At 34.6% G+C, this 14,262-nt stretch overlaps 1 long non-coding RNA gene across 1 annotated transcript; it reads left to right on the top strand.

Moving 5' to 3' along the window:
* The first annotated feature begins 6 nt into the window (after positions 1-6).
* LOC107145543 lies at positions 7-8,444 on the top strand. Its single transcript, XR_001503922.2, has 2 exons — positions 7-2,528; positions 7,761-8,444. It is a non-coding gene; the product is annotated as an uncharacterized LOC107145543 (long non-coding RNA).
* Positions 8,445-14,262: the final 5,818 nt, after the last annotated feature.

Here is a 14,262-nt window from a genome sequence, read left to right as displayed (position 1 = left end):
ACCCCCCCAAACAAGAATGTGGTCAGTCTCAAGACCACTGCATTTACAGAGCTTCAATGTTAAGGGACTCGCAGAGAACCTTCCAGGGAAAGAATGTAGGGTGGCTTTAGTGTTCTGTTTCTACTCCGGTTGACCTTTCTCTCCTCAAACAATGCAGAGGTGTCCCTGTCACTTTTTTCAACTCTCCAGATGTGCTCTCTACCTCAAAGGGGACACACTTAATTTAACTACTTTCAGTGGGATTTTCAAATGCCTACTAAGGAATAGTTTCATTCGCATTAAAGCTTTCTAAGAAAAAAAAAAAAATTTACCCATACAGCAACACCAAAGTCTTTGGCAGATGGAAGATGGCTTTACTTCATCCCGATTTTCAATGTAATTCCATTCAACAAGTATTTCTTGGGCACACACTCTATCACGCTGTGCCAGGCTCTGAAATGGGTTCAAAATTATAAACAGCCTCTGATTTCAAAGTCCTTCATACTCTGGTTTGTAAGACAGACTCAAAGGGACTTAACTGTCACCAAAATTTATATATAAATTGCTGCTTCATGAAAGTGTTTTTGTAAACTTCTCTTCCAACTGTGTATTTCCTCTTGAGGGAAAACAAAAATGTCTCAGGTCATATCTTTCAACTGCATTCCAAGTCCAGCGGTGGGGAGCTCTGAAACATGGAAATAATTTAAACATAGTTGTTCTTAATTAGCTCCCTGGAGGCCATGTAATTTTGACATATTTGGGACTTTGGTTCAGAACAGTGAAGTCTTTCTTTACCTTGAACTTGAGGTGCAAACTTGTAAATCAGGCAGGCTAGGGTCTAATCTGAGCTTTGAACCTGACCAACTAAGTATCCATGGCTTTGTTATTTAACTTAACTTCCTCAGCTTATGTCTCATTAAAAATGAGGTTCTTTACTCTTTTTGATGACTTTACATCTCAAGTCCACATATATTTTATATTTGAAAAGTGGTGAATGATTTTAAGGGCTGAGATTTTTATAAATATCTATACATCAAATAGAAGCCCAACTATAAAATATCTCCTTTTTAAAACTTCAATTTCAAAACTATTCAGCTTCAGATTTTGAAGTGAATAAAATATAGTCAAAACTAAAATTTTTAGATAATGAAAGTAATGTCCATCTTTCACTTTGCTTCTTATGAGGCACTATTGTGTCTTTAGCCATTTAAGTATGAATAAACCCTCTAATAAGTGAGTTTATTCCTTTAAATGCTGACTTAAGAGGATCACAAATAAGAATTATTGAATGCACAGGCCAACCAACATTTTAAAGCAGAGATTTGTGGTGAATGATAAAAAGCATTTAGATAAAATGTATCCCAGCTTCTAAAAAACTGTTAGTCTTTATGCAGCAAATATATTTTTATAACAAAATTAATTGTTTCCAACTTGAGCACAACTTGATCTTCTGGGGGTAATATCAAGTAATTTTCACTTGCAAAATAATAACTGCTCTATTAAGAAGCATCTATAACAGGAATTTATAATATCAAAAACAGGACAAACCTATGTATAACATTTAAAGAATTTCTACCCCATAGCAATTCAAAAAAATTCTTGAATCAAAATTTCTAAGAAGCTTCCATGAGAGTTTATCTTAACTACTTCAGAATTTGTTTTCAGATCATGTTTCCCTATTGCATCAATCCAAAAATAATGTCTATTGTGTTAAGTATTCAGTATCTGAGAATTTTAAAAAGTTGATGAAAATAGTCTCTGCATTGAGTTCACACCTATATAATTTTGAGTTAATAGTTTAGATCCAAGGGCAATTTTATAGTTACTCCATTGTTATTCAGTAGTTTATTCAATGAGTTACATGTGTCGTTATACTTTTATACACAGTAAGTAATTTAATCAATAAATCATCTAAGACAGCAATTCCAAATACTCATTTTTGCAAGTGTTTGAATGCCAAACTTGGAAGTATATGGCAAAGTTTCAATTATTTCTACTAAAATTATGCACTGTTCCAGCACTGGTTCAATTAGAAGGTAGGGGCCTAATCTTTAAACTAGTAAGATTTAAAGCAATCAATAAATAAATTCAAAATTCAGTGTCTGTCATTTTCCCCTCCCTTCTCCTTGTGTTAGTTGTTGTGGATACTTAATATGTACAAAGTTGCTAAGTTAAGAACAGGAAAAAAAATTGCAATGTCTGGACAAGAGTATAGTAAGTGTTATCTAAACAATGACAAAAATGTTTAAATGTAATGTAGTTTGCTACATTTCTTTAGAAGTGAGCTCAAGGGAAAAAAGAAAGTTACTATCAAGATAGGTTTTTTTAAAATTCTTTTTCAGCATTACTATAGTAGATTAATTGATTTTTTCATACTAATTTCTCCAAACATATTATAAGTTGTTTTTTGTTTTGTTTTGTTTTGTTTTTTTACTAAGGTACTTAAGCACTAAAGGTAGCAAGTATTTGTGGAAAATGGAAGATCTCTGTAACAACCATATTCTTGAGTTCTATTGCCACAGGGAAGAAAGAAAAAAAAATTAAGACCTGTAAGTATGGGGCACTTTGTTTGACTTTTGTTTTGCAACTGTTTAATTTTATTGGGTTTGTCCATGTAATCTATACTGATTTGACAAGGTTCTAATTACTTGTATAGACAGAACCATCTTCATTTATTTTACATGATATATACCAATAATAATTCAGGGCTCTTAGCTGCTCTACTGAACTATATAAAGTGGAGAATATACTTAGATATACCTTATTTGGGAAACCTGTTCTTGGCCTTTGCAGGAAGTCTTATAATAGGGTAGACATTTAGAGAAACATCTTTTTCTTAGAAAGGCCTGCTTTAAGGAACATTATATATTACCTCATCAACAGAATATTGAACAATCCTAACATGTGTTCTAAGTTGTATTTGAAGTTTCTGGTTACTCAGATTCATCTGATTCAGTTACTCCATAGGTTTATAAGATTTAGACCTAAGGAAATGAGATAGCAGTGACTTCCTAACTCAGCCATTTCAATTTCAGAAGTGTGAGGAATGCTACAGGCAGAGTTGCCAAGTTGCTTTCATTCTGCAGTATATTACAAATTTTTAATTTGGGCCAGGCATAGTGGTACATGCCTGTAATCCCACTGGCTCTGGAGGCTGAGGCAGGAGAATGCCAAGTTAAAGCCAGCCGCAGCAACTTAGGAGGTGCTAAGCAACTTAGGAAGAACCTATCTCAAAAAAAAAAAAAAAAAAAAAATGAGGGTGTTGAGAGAGTCGGGAAGGTTTAAAAATATCTGCACCAGAAGAATCTAAGATGTAAAGCTTCTATGTTAGAGGAGCTTCTAGAACAAAACCAAACAAGTACCTGAAAGTTGTCTAAGGTGTTAAAGATCAAAACTTTGAAAAGACATCATCTTTTAGTATGCCATTTAATAAAAATCAGGAGGCTGATTAGACCACATACTTTATATAACTAATATCTTATCTATTTACTTTTTTGCCTTGAGAGAGTGTTGGAATATGAAACAATCCAGAAGAAAGCTGAAGAATGATGACTTTTAAAGGAATATATTTCTAGTTTAAATGTTGTTGGGGAAAGTAAAAGAATAAGAGCAGTGTGCTCCATAAATGATACTCTACATTGTACTAGCTAGTCATAGCAAGTGACAAGCATATAGCCAGTCTTCAGTAATTGCTCAAAGAATAAATTTGTTAATATAAGCCCATTAAAAAATATATCTCATCCACCATGCATAATGATGCTGAAACTTGGCCACTTTAGATTAATTCCTCAGGATCTTCATGTCTTTTGTGTTTTTCAGCTGTCTTGGGTAAAGTACTTTATCAGATAAAGAAGTGGTTTAAAGCATTATTTCTCTTTGGGAATGAGAAATAGGATGGTGGGAGAAGGGAAGGAAGAAGAGAAGCTGTGGTACCAGGAGAAAGACTTGAGGGACAAGGAAGAAGAGTCAGAACAAAACATCCAACTTTGTGAAACTGAGTGGAAAAAAAGAAACATTCTGGCTAAGGAAGATCCATTATAGCCTTTGCCAATGCTTATACTTCATTTCACTAAGAAGGAAAATCCCATCAAGTACCCCCAGGATCTGGTTGGTTATAGTAATGGGTAGATTCATTCATACATATTAGCCTAATTAATTTTCATCAACCCTAAGGGAAGTAGTGTTATCCTTTGAATTTTAGTAAAGAAATGAAAAGTCATAGAAAGTCACAGAACTTAGTAGTGGAACTGAAATTCAAACCCAAGCCTTTTACTCCAAGCCACACCTTTTTGTCACACTACATAACTGGCTAACATTTGGCCATTTAGCATATTTGGCAGTGTGTTAGGAACTTGGCAATAACTGTGAATAATTTTAGCTTATTGGCCCTCACTAATATCCTTTGGTTGTTAAATTCTATTGTTGAGCTATGGTGACAAGTATCTACAAATCATTGACTAAAGGTTCTCTTTGAAACCAGCCTGAATCTGCTTTGTTTTACCTTATTATGAGTAAATTGCTTTTTGATATCCAAAAGATCAAAGAGAACATGAGGTTTAAGGTCCTGCAGGTCTTGTAACATCAACATTCTATGCCATTTTAAACTTCATAATCCAAATCCAGTGTCCTTATTTTAAGAAAGCTGTATCTTCTAGAAGACTAACATTCAAATGCAGAGGGAAAATACAGACACACTCTGGGATTGCACTCTTGCATTCACATTTTGCATAGCTTCAAGTTCATAGAAATTCAGAACAGCATAAAAATTTCTCAAGGTATTTAATCTTACAGGAAACACTTATTTGTGGATATTCCATCTCTTATGAAATAGATTACCAAAAAGGCAATAATCTTTATGTCTTGCATTTTTGGCTTCTCTCATTCCAGCATTTTGTAAATGATCCTAAAAAATGGCACATTAGATCCTTGAAGTATAAATGGATATTTTGTGAATATCGATGTACACTATTGTATAGTACCCATGTGTAAGTGATTCATAAAGCCTATTGGCATTTAAATTTTTTTTTTTTTTTTTAGTTTTCAGATGGACACAATACCTTTATTTATTTATTTTTATGTGCTTCTGAAGATCAACCCAGTGCCTCACGTGTAGTATTCAAGCGCTCTACCACTAAACCACAACGCCAGCCACTCTGTTGGCATTTTTTAAATCTCTGTACAAACCTATGGTAAACAAGTCGACCCTATTTCGTCTTGAAACTTTATTTCCAGGAATGCCCATTAACATCCTTGAAACTTGGGCTTTTGGGAAAAGATTTGGAAAATGACTCCATTTTTATATTTTTGTTATTAGAGCATGTTTATAAGATTAGAAAGGACAGATAAAAAGTTAATACAAAAATGACCTATAATTTCACCTCTTAGAAGATTACTATTAACAGGTTTATACTTTTTTAACTCCTTTTATAAGAGTTCAAAAACGTACTTTTTTCAAAAGAAACAATATGCATTAATAAATTATTTCAAATTAAAAATAAATGTTAATCTAACTAAAATGACTAAAATTTTGTGAGGATGTGGAGCAACAAGCTCTCTTACACTCTGGAAAACCATTTCTCAGTATCCTACAGTTATAAACCAGAAATTCTACTCCTAAGTATATTCAAATAGAAATGCATATACCAGAACACAGACACTACAATGTACATAGCAACACTATAGTAGTCCCAAAACTAGAAATAGTGCACATGTCCATCAGTGTTATAATGGATATATTGTATATGCATATGATGGATACTTTCTGGAATGAATACTTCTTTAGCACCTGTTCTATGTATTGTGATTGGGAGATGCTTACCAATACAACTGATTTCACCCACTAAAAGCCAATAGCATACCACGCCACCACCACTGACCCTATTGTAGCAAGCAAAAACATCTGCAAACATTTTGTCCCATTATAGGAAAAAATCCTCCCCTTCCTCTACCACCAAGAACCATTGGTATAAAAGGATGCTTATGTTATTTTCAACAATGGGATTCAATGAACATCTTGGTATTATTACTATAAACCACACTTTACAGATGGGAACACTGGGGCTGAGTTGCCCAAAGTTCCATTACTATGAGTAGTAAAGGTAAGATTTGAACACAGTTCTGTTGCCTCCATAGTTTGTGATTATAATCTCCCCTCCCAACCTTCTCAAATTTTACTACCCAGCAGGTTTTAGAGACTACTCTAAAGGGTATGGTTAGAACAGTGGAATATTAGTACTTGTTGAGCGTAAAAACAAATGTTAAAGTACCTTCACTCTGACAAGCATCCTTCAGCTTTTTTCAGGCTTCCAAAAAGTTCTTATATTAGAAAAAATTTAAAAAGCCCTTTGTGATAAATATTTTAACCAAATAGAAAACTGCAAAGAATTTTTCAACAAATAGCTAATGTAATATCACCATAGATTGTATATTTAACTATGTTGACGTGCCCTGAGAGCTAATCTAATTTAGAGGGATAATCAATCCAACATCAGGATTGTAGAGCATTCTGGACCAGGTAGCTCCACCCTCATCACCATCAGTAACACACTACTAGTCCCACCTACTCCAGATTTCATCTCCTCAATGCTGGCCAGATATCTCATGACAAGACAAATAAGCAACAGAGGCAGAGTGAAATAAATGCAAATTTAGTAGAGCTGTTAATATTGAATACTTACTGCATAGCAGGCATTTAATATTTTTCCATCTGTTGTCTCAATTTATTCCACAAATATTTATTAAATGCTTTCTGTGTGGTCAGATGGGGCACAGGTGCATCATAGATGTGTTCCCTGTCTCTCTTTTTTTCCTCTATGAAGCACATGGAAGAAAGACATGAAATAACTAGTTGCTTAAATAAATAATTAGAGGGGGTTGGAGGGAGGAGACTTTCTGAAGAAAATTCTGTTGAGCTCTAGGAAGGAGTATGAGCTCACATTTCCAGACTATCAAATAACATTCAGAGGCAGGATGGAGAAGGGCATAGTCAAGAAAGTGAGAGAAGACAACTACAGCTAAAGAGAGGAAGACCCAGGCCAAAGCAAGCAGGGCCAACTCATTCTAAATATTTTAGGGATTCTTATTTTTGCTCTCCACCTGTGGCAAAGGCAAACCATTGAAAAATTTTTAAGTAGTGGTATGTCATTATTACATTTGGAGTTTTCTCTTTTATTTTCTCTAATATTCTCACTAATTATCACATTCTTCTCCAAAACTTGCTTACTCAACTATATTCATTACCAGAAGAATAACATAGGTCAGTATTCTTATTGTTTCCTCCTTATGAACAACCAAAGACTCCTTCACAATACAGCCCTTAGAAATGTCTTCTCATGGGCCAAGATTGCGGCTCAGTGGCAGAGCACTTGCCTAGCATGCAAGCAATGTTCGATCCCTGGCACCACATAAAAATAAATAAAATGAAAGTATCATGTCCATCTACAACTAAATAAATATATATATTTAAAAGTCTTCTCATGAAGATTGGGACTTCTGCTGAAGCCATGAACCAAGCCCTTAAAAGCCTAACAAAGGATATGTTAGCATTGATTCCATTTCCATTTTGTGCTGTGAAATAAGAATAGTCTTTATGAGAAATACCTAGTAAATATAATATGATGAATAAAGAATGAATAATAATAATATGATGAATAAAGTTGTAAGTAGATAAATTCCCAGCGAGTCTAATATGAAGTCGGACAACCATCATCATGGGCTGTAATTTTAAAGTCTGTTTTCCTGAATAACTCATCCATCAATTCATTACTTTCTTATCTTACTAGTGGTGAACTAATCTCCATAATAGCTGAGCTGATCTTTCCCAGACGGTCTCTGACAAGCATGTTAGGACGGCTTCCCTTGACCATGGCCATCTGATATACAGAAGAGGAAAAGCTTCAAGTGTTTGGACATTACCATGGTTGTGAATTTCTCTCAAGAATTTATCATACTGCACAATTCCTGCTTTTTAATTAAGCCTTCTCCTACTTTCACTTTCATATTATGTTTCTTGTTTGTTCAATTTTCTCCAATAACAAACTGAAAATGAAATTTCACAGTTGTTTTTTTTACTCCTCAGCCTCAATTTTATAGGCTTTATTAATTCCTTCAGAGTATAATTTATCTGGATTTCTAGTTTTTCTATTCATAAAACAAAAGGGATTTGAATTTGATATCCTCTTCCAGCTAAATATTTCTTTTTTTTTTATTCTTCCCATTATTTGGACGTAAAAGGAATAATTTCAGAAATATGACCAGTGAGTTACATTTGCCCCTTCACAACTTGTTTTGAGAACCTTCCTTTCTGTAACTGGATACCAAATATTTCATATTTTACCCACGTTGTTGGCTTCTGAAAGAATGAATACAGCCAGGCTTCTTTCAACAGCACTGAATGAGAGCATCCATTGTTTACCATTAGGGCTCAAAATAAAATATTCTAGTTTAACAACTAGGAGAAAAAGAGAGACATGTGACTAGTTCCATTTTGTGCTTGGTTTTGGAAATGTCAAAAATGCCTGTGGTTGTTTTAAAAATTTGGTATATTGCCCCTTTGTTAGGGTGTCCTCTTGAAAGGTTATTTGGGAAAAAGTCACACTTGGGAAATTATTGGTCTCTCCCATTTCAGTCCCTCTAGCTCCTCTTTCCTGTGAGAGCTGAGCCTTATGTACTTTAGAGCTGGGGTTTGGGCCTTGCATGAGGTGACCATTTGCCTTACTCCTCCCAAAGAAGAGATGTCTAGATTTTCTCTATCCCTTAAGGTCTCCACATAGACTGCATACATTTTTATCAGGTTGATTTGTTCTTTTTTGCTTGACTAGGTTGGTTTTTTTTTTTTATGTTAAGTTTTCATCGGTTAAAAAAAATCAAATAATTTGCTGATAAATGCAAATCATAGGATGGTCAAGAATAAAAAGGAAAAAAAGGCCACAACTCCCATTACTTATTATACAAGCCCATTTTCATATAAACAGATGTTTGGAAAGTCATCTCTAATACAAAGGAGGGGAAAAGAGAAAAGTTCTAGAAACTAATAATGAAGACAGCAACAATTTTGTGTCTTAATTGTTGGGCCTATATGTTATGATATTTTCCATCTCTTTACCCATGTTTTTTTTTAAATAACTATTCTACTTACTCCTCCCACCCCAACTTCCTAATGTCAGAGTTAAAGCCAAAAAAACATCAAAAACCCAAGTTTGATGCTTTATTTGCCCCAGAAAGTTGTCATTTAGCATCACATAGAAGAGATATAATGGAATTAATTGGTCATCAGGTGTTTTAGTCAGCTTTTCATCACTGTGACCAAAATACCTGATGAGAACAACATAGAGGAAAAGTTAAAATAAGCTCAAGACACGACAGCCAGAAAGCATAGCAGAAGCTCTCTTTACCTGGGACAAAATATAAACCCCAATGGCACACCCCCAGTGACCTACTTCCTCTAGCAACATCCTACCTGCCTGCAGTTACCACCCAGTTAATCATATCAGTGGAGGATTAGCTCACAATTCTCATAATCCAATCATTTCACCTCTAAACATTCTTGCATTGTTTCATACATCAGCTTTTGGGGGACACTTCACACCTAAACCACAACATGAGGCAGACATTTAAAAACCAAAAAACAAAAGCATTAGGACAAAGAAAACACCCAATCAAAATTGAGTTCCATGCCTTATCACCACATGCATGACATACTTCCAGAATTTCTTTAACTAGGAATAGTACTATTCATTCCATATTTAGGGAGGACAGAAAAATTGCAAATATTCCTACTGAAGGTAACTAGTTGAATCAATTTTACTTTGTGTTTCATTTCCAGAAAGTTGATTTTGTCAGTGCTCACTGGGGTTTCAGAGAGGAAGGAATGAGGTACAAGGAAAGAAGACAGAGAGGAGTTGGGAGAACAGTAGAGAAAAACTTCACCTGATTGTGAAGTTTGCCTGGGGATAGGTTTGTGTGTTGTTAAGATGGGTGGACCCTTGAATCCTATTTAAGCACTCCAAGATGGCCCAGAATTCAGTCCTTGATGGTTCTTCCAATCAGACACAAATCTCCAGAGTTAGACCTTACGGACACAGGCAAAGTCTGAGCAAAATGGAATTATGAATACTTTACCCCTCCTTTAGAGAGCAAAGCCATTTACACTTGAGTTATATATGTACTGTACTATGTGCTTTATAAAAGGACTTTGCTATTAAAAACATTTTAAGGTGATGAAACCAATTCTGAGAGGCCATCAGATGTGTCTATCATCACTCAGGTGAGACATGCAGGATTATAAGGTATGAACAGCTCCTTGGGCCATATTACTTTATGAAAGCTTACTTTTCTAAATTTAAAATAACTATATGCTTATCCATTTACTATCTCATCCATGCTCCATTTACCCACTCCTAAATATCTCACTCTTTCCATTATAGAATATTGATATAAACATTTAGTTAGGGAATCTCCATTTAGGACACTAGACCCAAAGAAATTCAACAAAAAGCAATATTTTACTTGATTTAAATTTCACTTTAAAAAACTAACTATTTTTTACTGGCACTTAGAGTGCATTTTACAACAAATCATGGCTAACCATTAATTTCTATGCTAGGCAAAATTATGAACTAATTGAATCTTTTGAGACCTCAGTCACATAAACTATCTTATCACATCTTAAGATCTAGAAATCATTTGCACTCCTGATTAAGTATTTCAAAATAGACAAAGGGATTTTATTTTTATAGGACCTAAAGCTTCAAGATGCTGACTGACTTTCAAGAACCTTCTGTTTATGGGCATCATAAATATACACAGCATTTTCCAACATTATTTGGCCTCAGAATGTTTTGGAAATGCTAACCACTAGCCACCTTTTGCCTGCAATAGTCCAGTTTTCCTGTATATATCCCTAAGGAGTAGAAACTATAAATGAATGATCCAAAATGAAATTTAAAAATTTCATTAAATGAATAAAATACTTAATAATTTAACAAAAGAAGTGCAAAATGTATACTCCGAGAGTTGCAGAACACTATTGGAAGAAATAAGATCTAAATTAATGGAGAGACTTCCCATGTTCATGGACTGGAAGACAACATTATTAAGACAGCAATACTCCCCCAAATGACCTATGAATTCAACACAATCCTTAGCAGAATCCCTGCTGGTTTCTTTGTAGAAATTAACAAGCTGATCCTAAAACTTACAAAATTCAAGGGATCCAGACTCACCAAAACCACCTTGAAATAGAACAAAGTTAGAGGATCTGCACTTCAATTTCAAAACTTACTCCAAAGCCACAGTACTCAAGACAGTGGAAATGGCATAAGGACAATCATAGAGATGAATGGAATACAGTTTTGACTCTATAAATAAAGCCATTTATCTATAGTCAATTGCTTTTTAACAAGGGTATTGATACCACCCAAAAAAAAAGATTAGTCTTTTCAATAAATGGTACTGGAACAACTGGATAACCACATGCCAAATACTGAAGTTGGATGCCTACTTCATACAGTACACAAAAACTCAGTCAAATCAAGGACCTAAATGAAAGAATCAAAAGCTATAATACTAGGGCTGGAGTTGTGGCTCAACGGTAGAGTGCTCGCCTCGCACATGCGTGACCCTGGTTCGATTCTCAGTACCACATAAAAATAAATAAGTGAAATAAAGGTATTGTGTCCAACTACAACTAAAAAATAAATATTAAAAAAAGCTATAATACTGAAAAAAACTTAGGAGCAAATCTTTGTAACCTTGGATATGGCAATGGATTCTTAAATATAGCATCAAAAGCATAAGCAACAAAAATGTAAACTGGAGTTTATTAAAATTAAACACTTTTATGCTGAAAAGGATACCATCAAGACAGTGAAAAGACAACCCATGGAATGGGGGAACATATTTGTGAAATTATATATCTAATAGTGGGCTTTTTTTGTAGAACATAGAGAAAACTTAAAATCCCCAATAAAAAGACAACCCAATTTAAAAATGAGCAAAAGAGATCTAAAATGACATATCTGCAAAGCATATATACAAATGACCAGTAAACACATTAAAAAGACTCCATATCAGTCAGGTAAATAAAAATCAAGACCACAATGGAATACCACCTGACACCTCTAGGACGGCAACAAAGAGATAATAAATGTTAGCCAGCATGTAGAAAATTTCTAGCCAACACTCATCCACTTGTAGGAGTGTAAAATGGTACAGCCACTTTGGAAAACAGTCTGAGAGTCCCTCAAAATTTGAACTTGTAATTATCATTTGACTCAGCAATTTTCATTCCTGAGTGTATAACCAAAAGAACTGAAAATATGTTCACACAAAAGCTTGTACGTGGTTGTTCGTAACAGCATTATTCATGGTATCTAAAAGGTGGAAACAACCCAAATACCCATCAAATGATGGGCGAATAAGCAAAATGTGGCATATATATATATATATAAATTATTTGACCAAACAAGGAATGAAGTACTAATACATGCAATTATATGAATGGATTTTAAACACATTATCCTAAGTGAAAGAAACCTGTCAAAGCAGACTATATTATATGTTTCCATGTATATGAAATATTCATACAGGAAAACACATAGAAAATAGAATAGTGATTAAGGCTCAGGGCAGGGGAAAATAGGATTGAGGGGGTGGTAGGTTAAGGGGACAGGATTCCTTTTTTTAATTTTTTTTGAAGTTGTAGGTAGACACAATATGTTTATTTCATTTTTATGTGGTGCTGAGGTTTGAACACAGTGCCTCACATGTACTAACCAAGCACTCTGTCACTGAGCCACAACCCCAACCCCAGGATTTCTTTGTAAGGGGATGAGATATTCTAAAATTGATGTGCGATGAAGTTTGCACAACACTATGAATATTTTTGTGTACTTTAAATGGATGTATTGAATGATATATGATTTATATTTCAAGGAAGCCATTTTACTCCAAAATCTGTAGCAGTTCTCCAAGACCTGGTTAATGGAATGGTTCCCTTCATAGAACCATTTTGTTATTAGTCCAAGAAGCACAATCCTCTGTCTCACACACAGGCTTCTGTCAGTAATTCTGACCTACAACATTCACCCCTAACAGAATGCTTTCCCATGAGGTTGGTGATTGCAGGTCCCAGANGGGGGGGGGGGGGGGGGGGGGGGGGGGCAGGCGCAAATAATCATGAATGGTTCCTTCAAAGTTTCCCGATTGGCAGGTCAAGATTGAGGCCAGGAAGCAGAGAAGTATCAGGGAAGTACCAGAGTCCAGAGCAGCGGTAGGATTTGAAAGGGATCAGGGGGAGAGAAAGAATAGGAGCAAAATTACGAAGATAATTTAAGGTCTGGAAGTTAAACAAGATAAGCATCCAAGACAAAAGCAATGCCAAATGCCAATTTATTCTAATTTAGCATCCTTAAGCAGCACCTAGAAAACTAAAAAAATGTGGGTGCCTGGCTGTCACCCTCACCACTCTGCTTGCAATACATAAAACCTATACAAGGGCCCGAGACAATTCCAATGCAAACAGCCCTTGAACTCCATGTTAAAACAGTGAACTAAAAGAAGCAGCAGCAGCAAACAAATGGCACTGTGTGAATAATTTCTAAGACTTTATGGAGATGAATTCCTGGTAGTTACAGAATGGCTCTTAAAATTTGTTAGTTTTTTCCCCCAAAAGAAAAATCTGTGCTTAACCATTTTGCAATGTAAGATTTTGATTCATTCCAGTTTATTAAAAAAAAAAAGAAAAAGTCAGGACTTTGAGCAACTCTATTTCTAATTCAAGCATTAAACATAGGATGTAGAAAGTACAAAGGATGTTATAATTAAAAGCCATAGAATAAATGATTTTCAACTTTTCTCAATTTAGAGTTGTAGAGGTGTAGTTCATCAATAATGTGTTGCAATAAAAGTAATTTCAATTAGGCTTAATATTAGTTTAGGGTCAAGAGAGCTAAGGGTTAGGGTTCAAGCTTAATGAGACCTTCAGACTTTGAATAAATCAACCAACTTAAAAGTATTTGTTGAACACCAACCATGTAACCATCATAGGTACCATAGAAAAGACTGATTTAAAACACTGTCCTTGACTCCAAGGATATTATAAATATGGAGACAAGTCATTTAATAATAAATGAGAATCATTTATTCATTCAACAAACATTTACTGAGTACCTGCTAGGCTTAAGATTGGTGAATATGAAACAATTACTTTGAATTTATTTTGTTATCTATCATTTATGCCTTTTGCATGTCTAAAATATTTTATAATAAATGATTTTAAGTGGT

Source organism: Marmota marmota, unplaced genomic scaffold (genome assembly GCF_001458135.2).
Source record: "Marmota marmota marmota unplaced genomic scaffold, marMar, whole genome shotgun sequence".
Lineage (NCBI taxonomy): Eukaryota > Metazoa > Chordata > Mammalia > Rodentia > Sciuridae > Marmota > Marmota marmota.
Note: the sequence above shows the minus strand (reverse complement) of the source record. Positions and strands in the feature narration are given on the sequence as shown.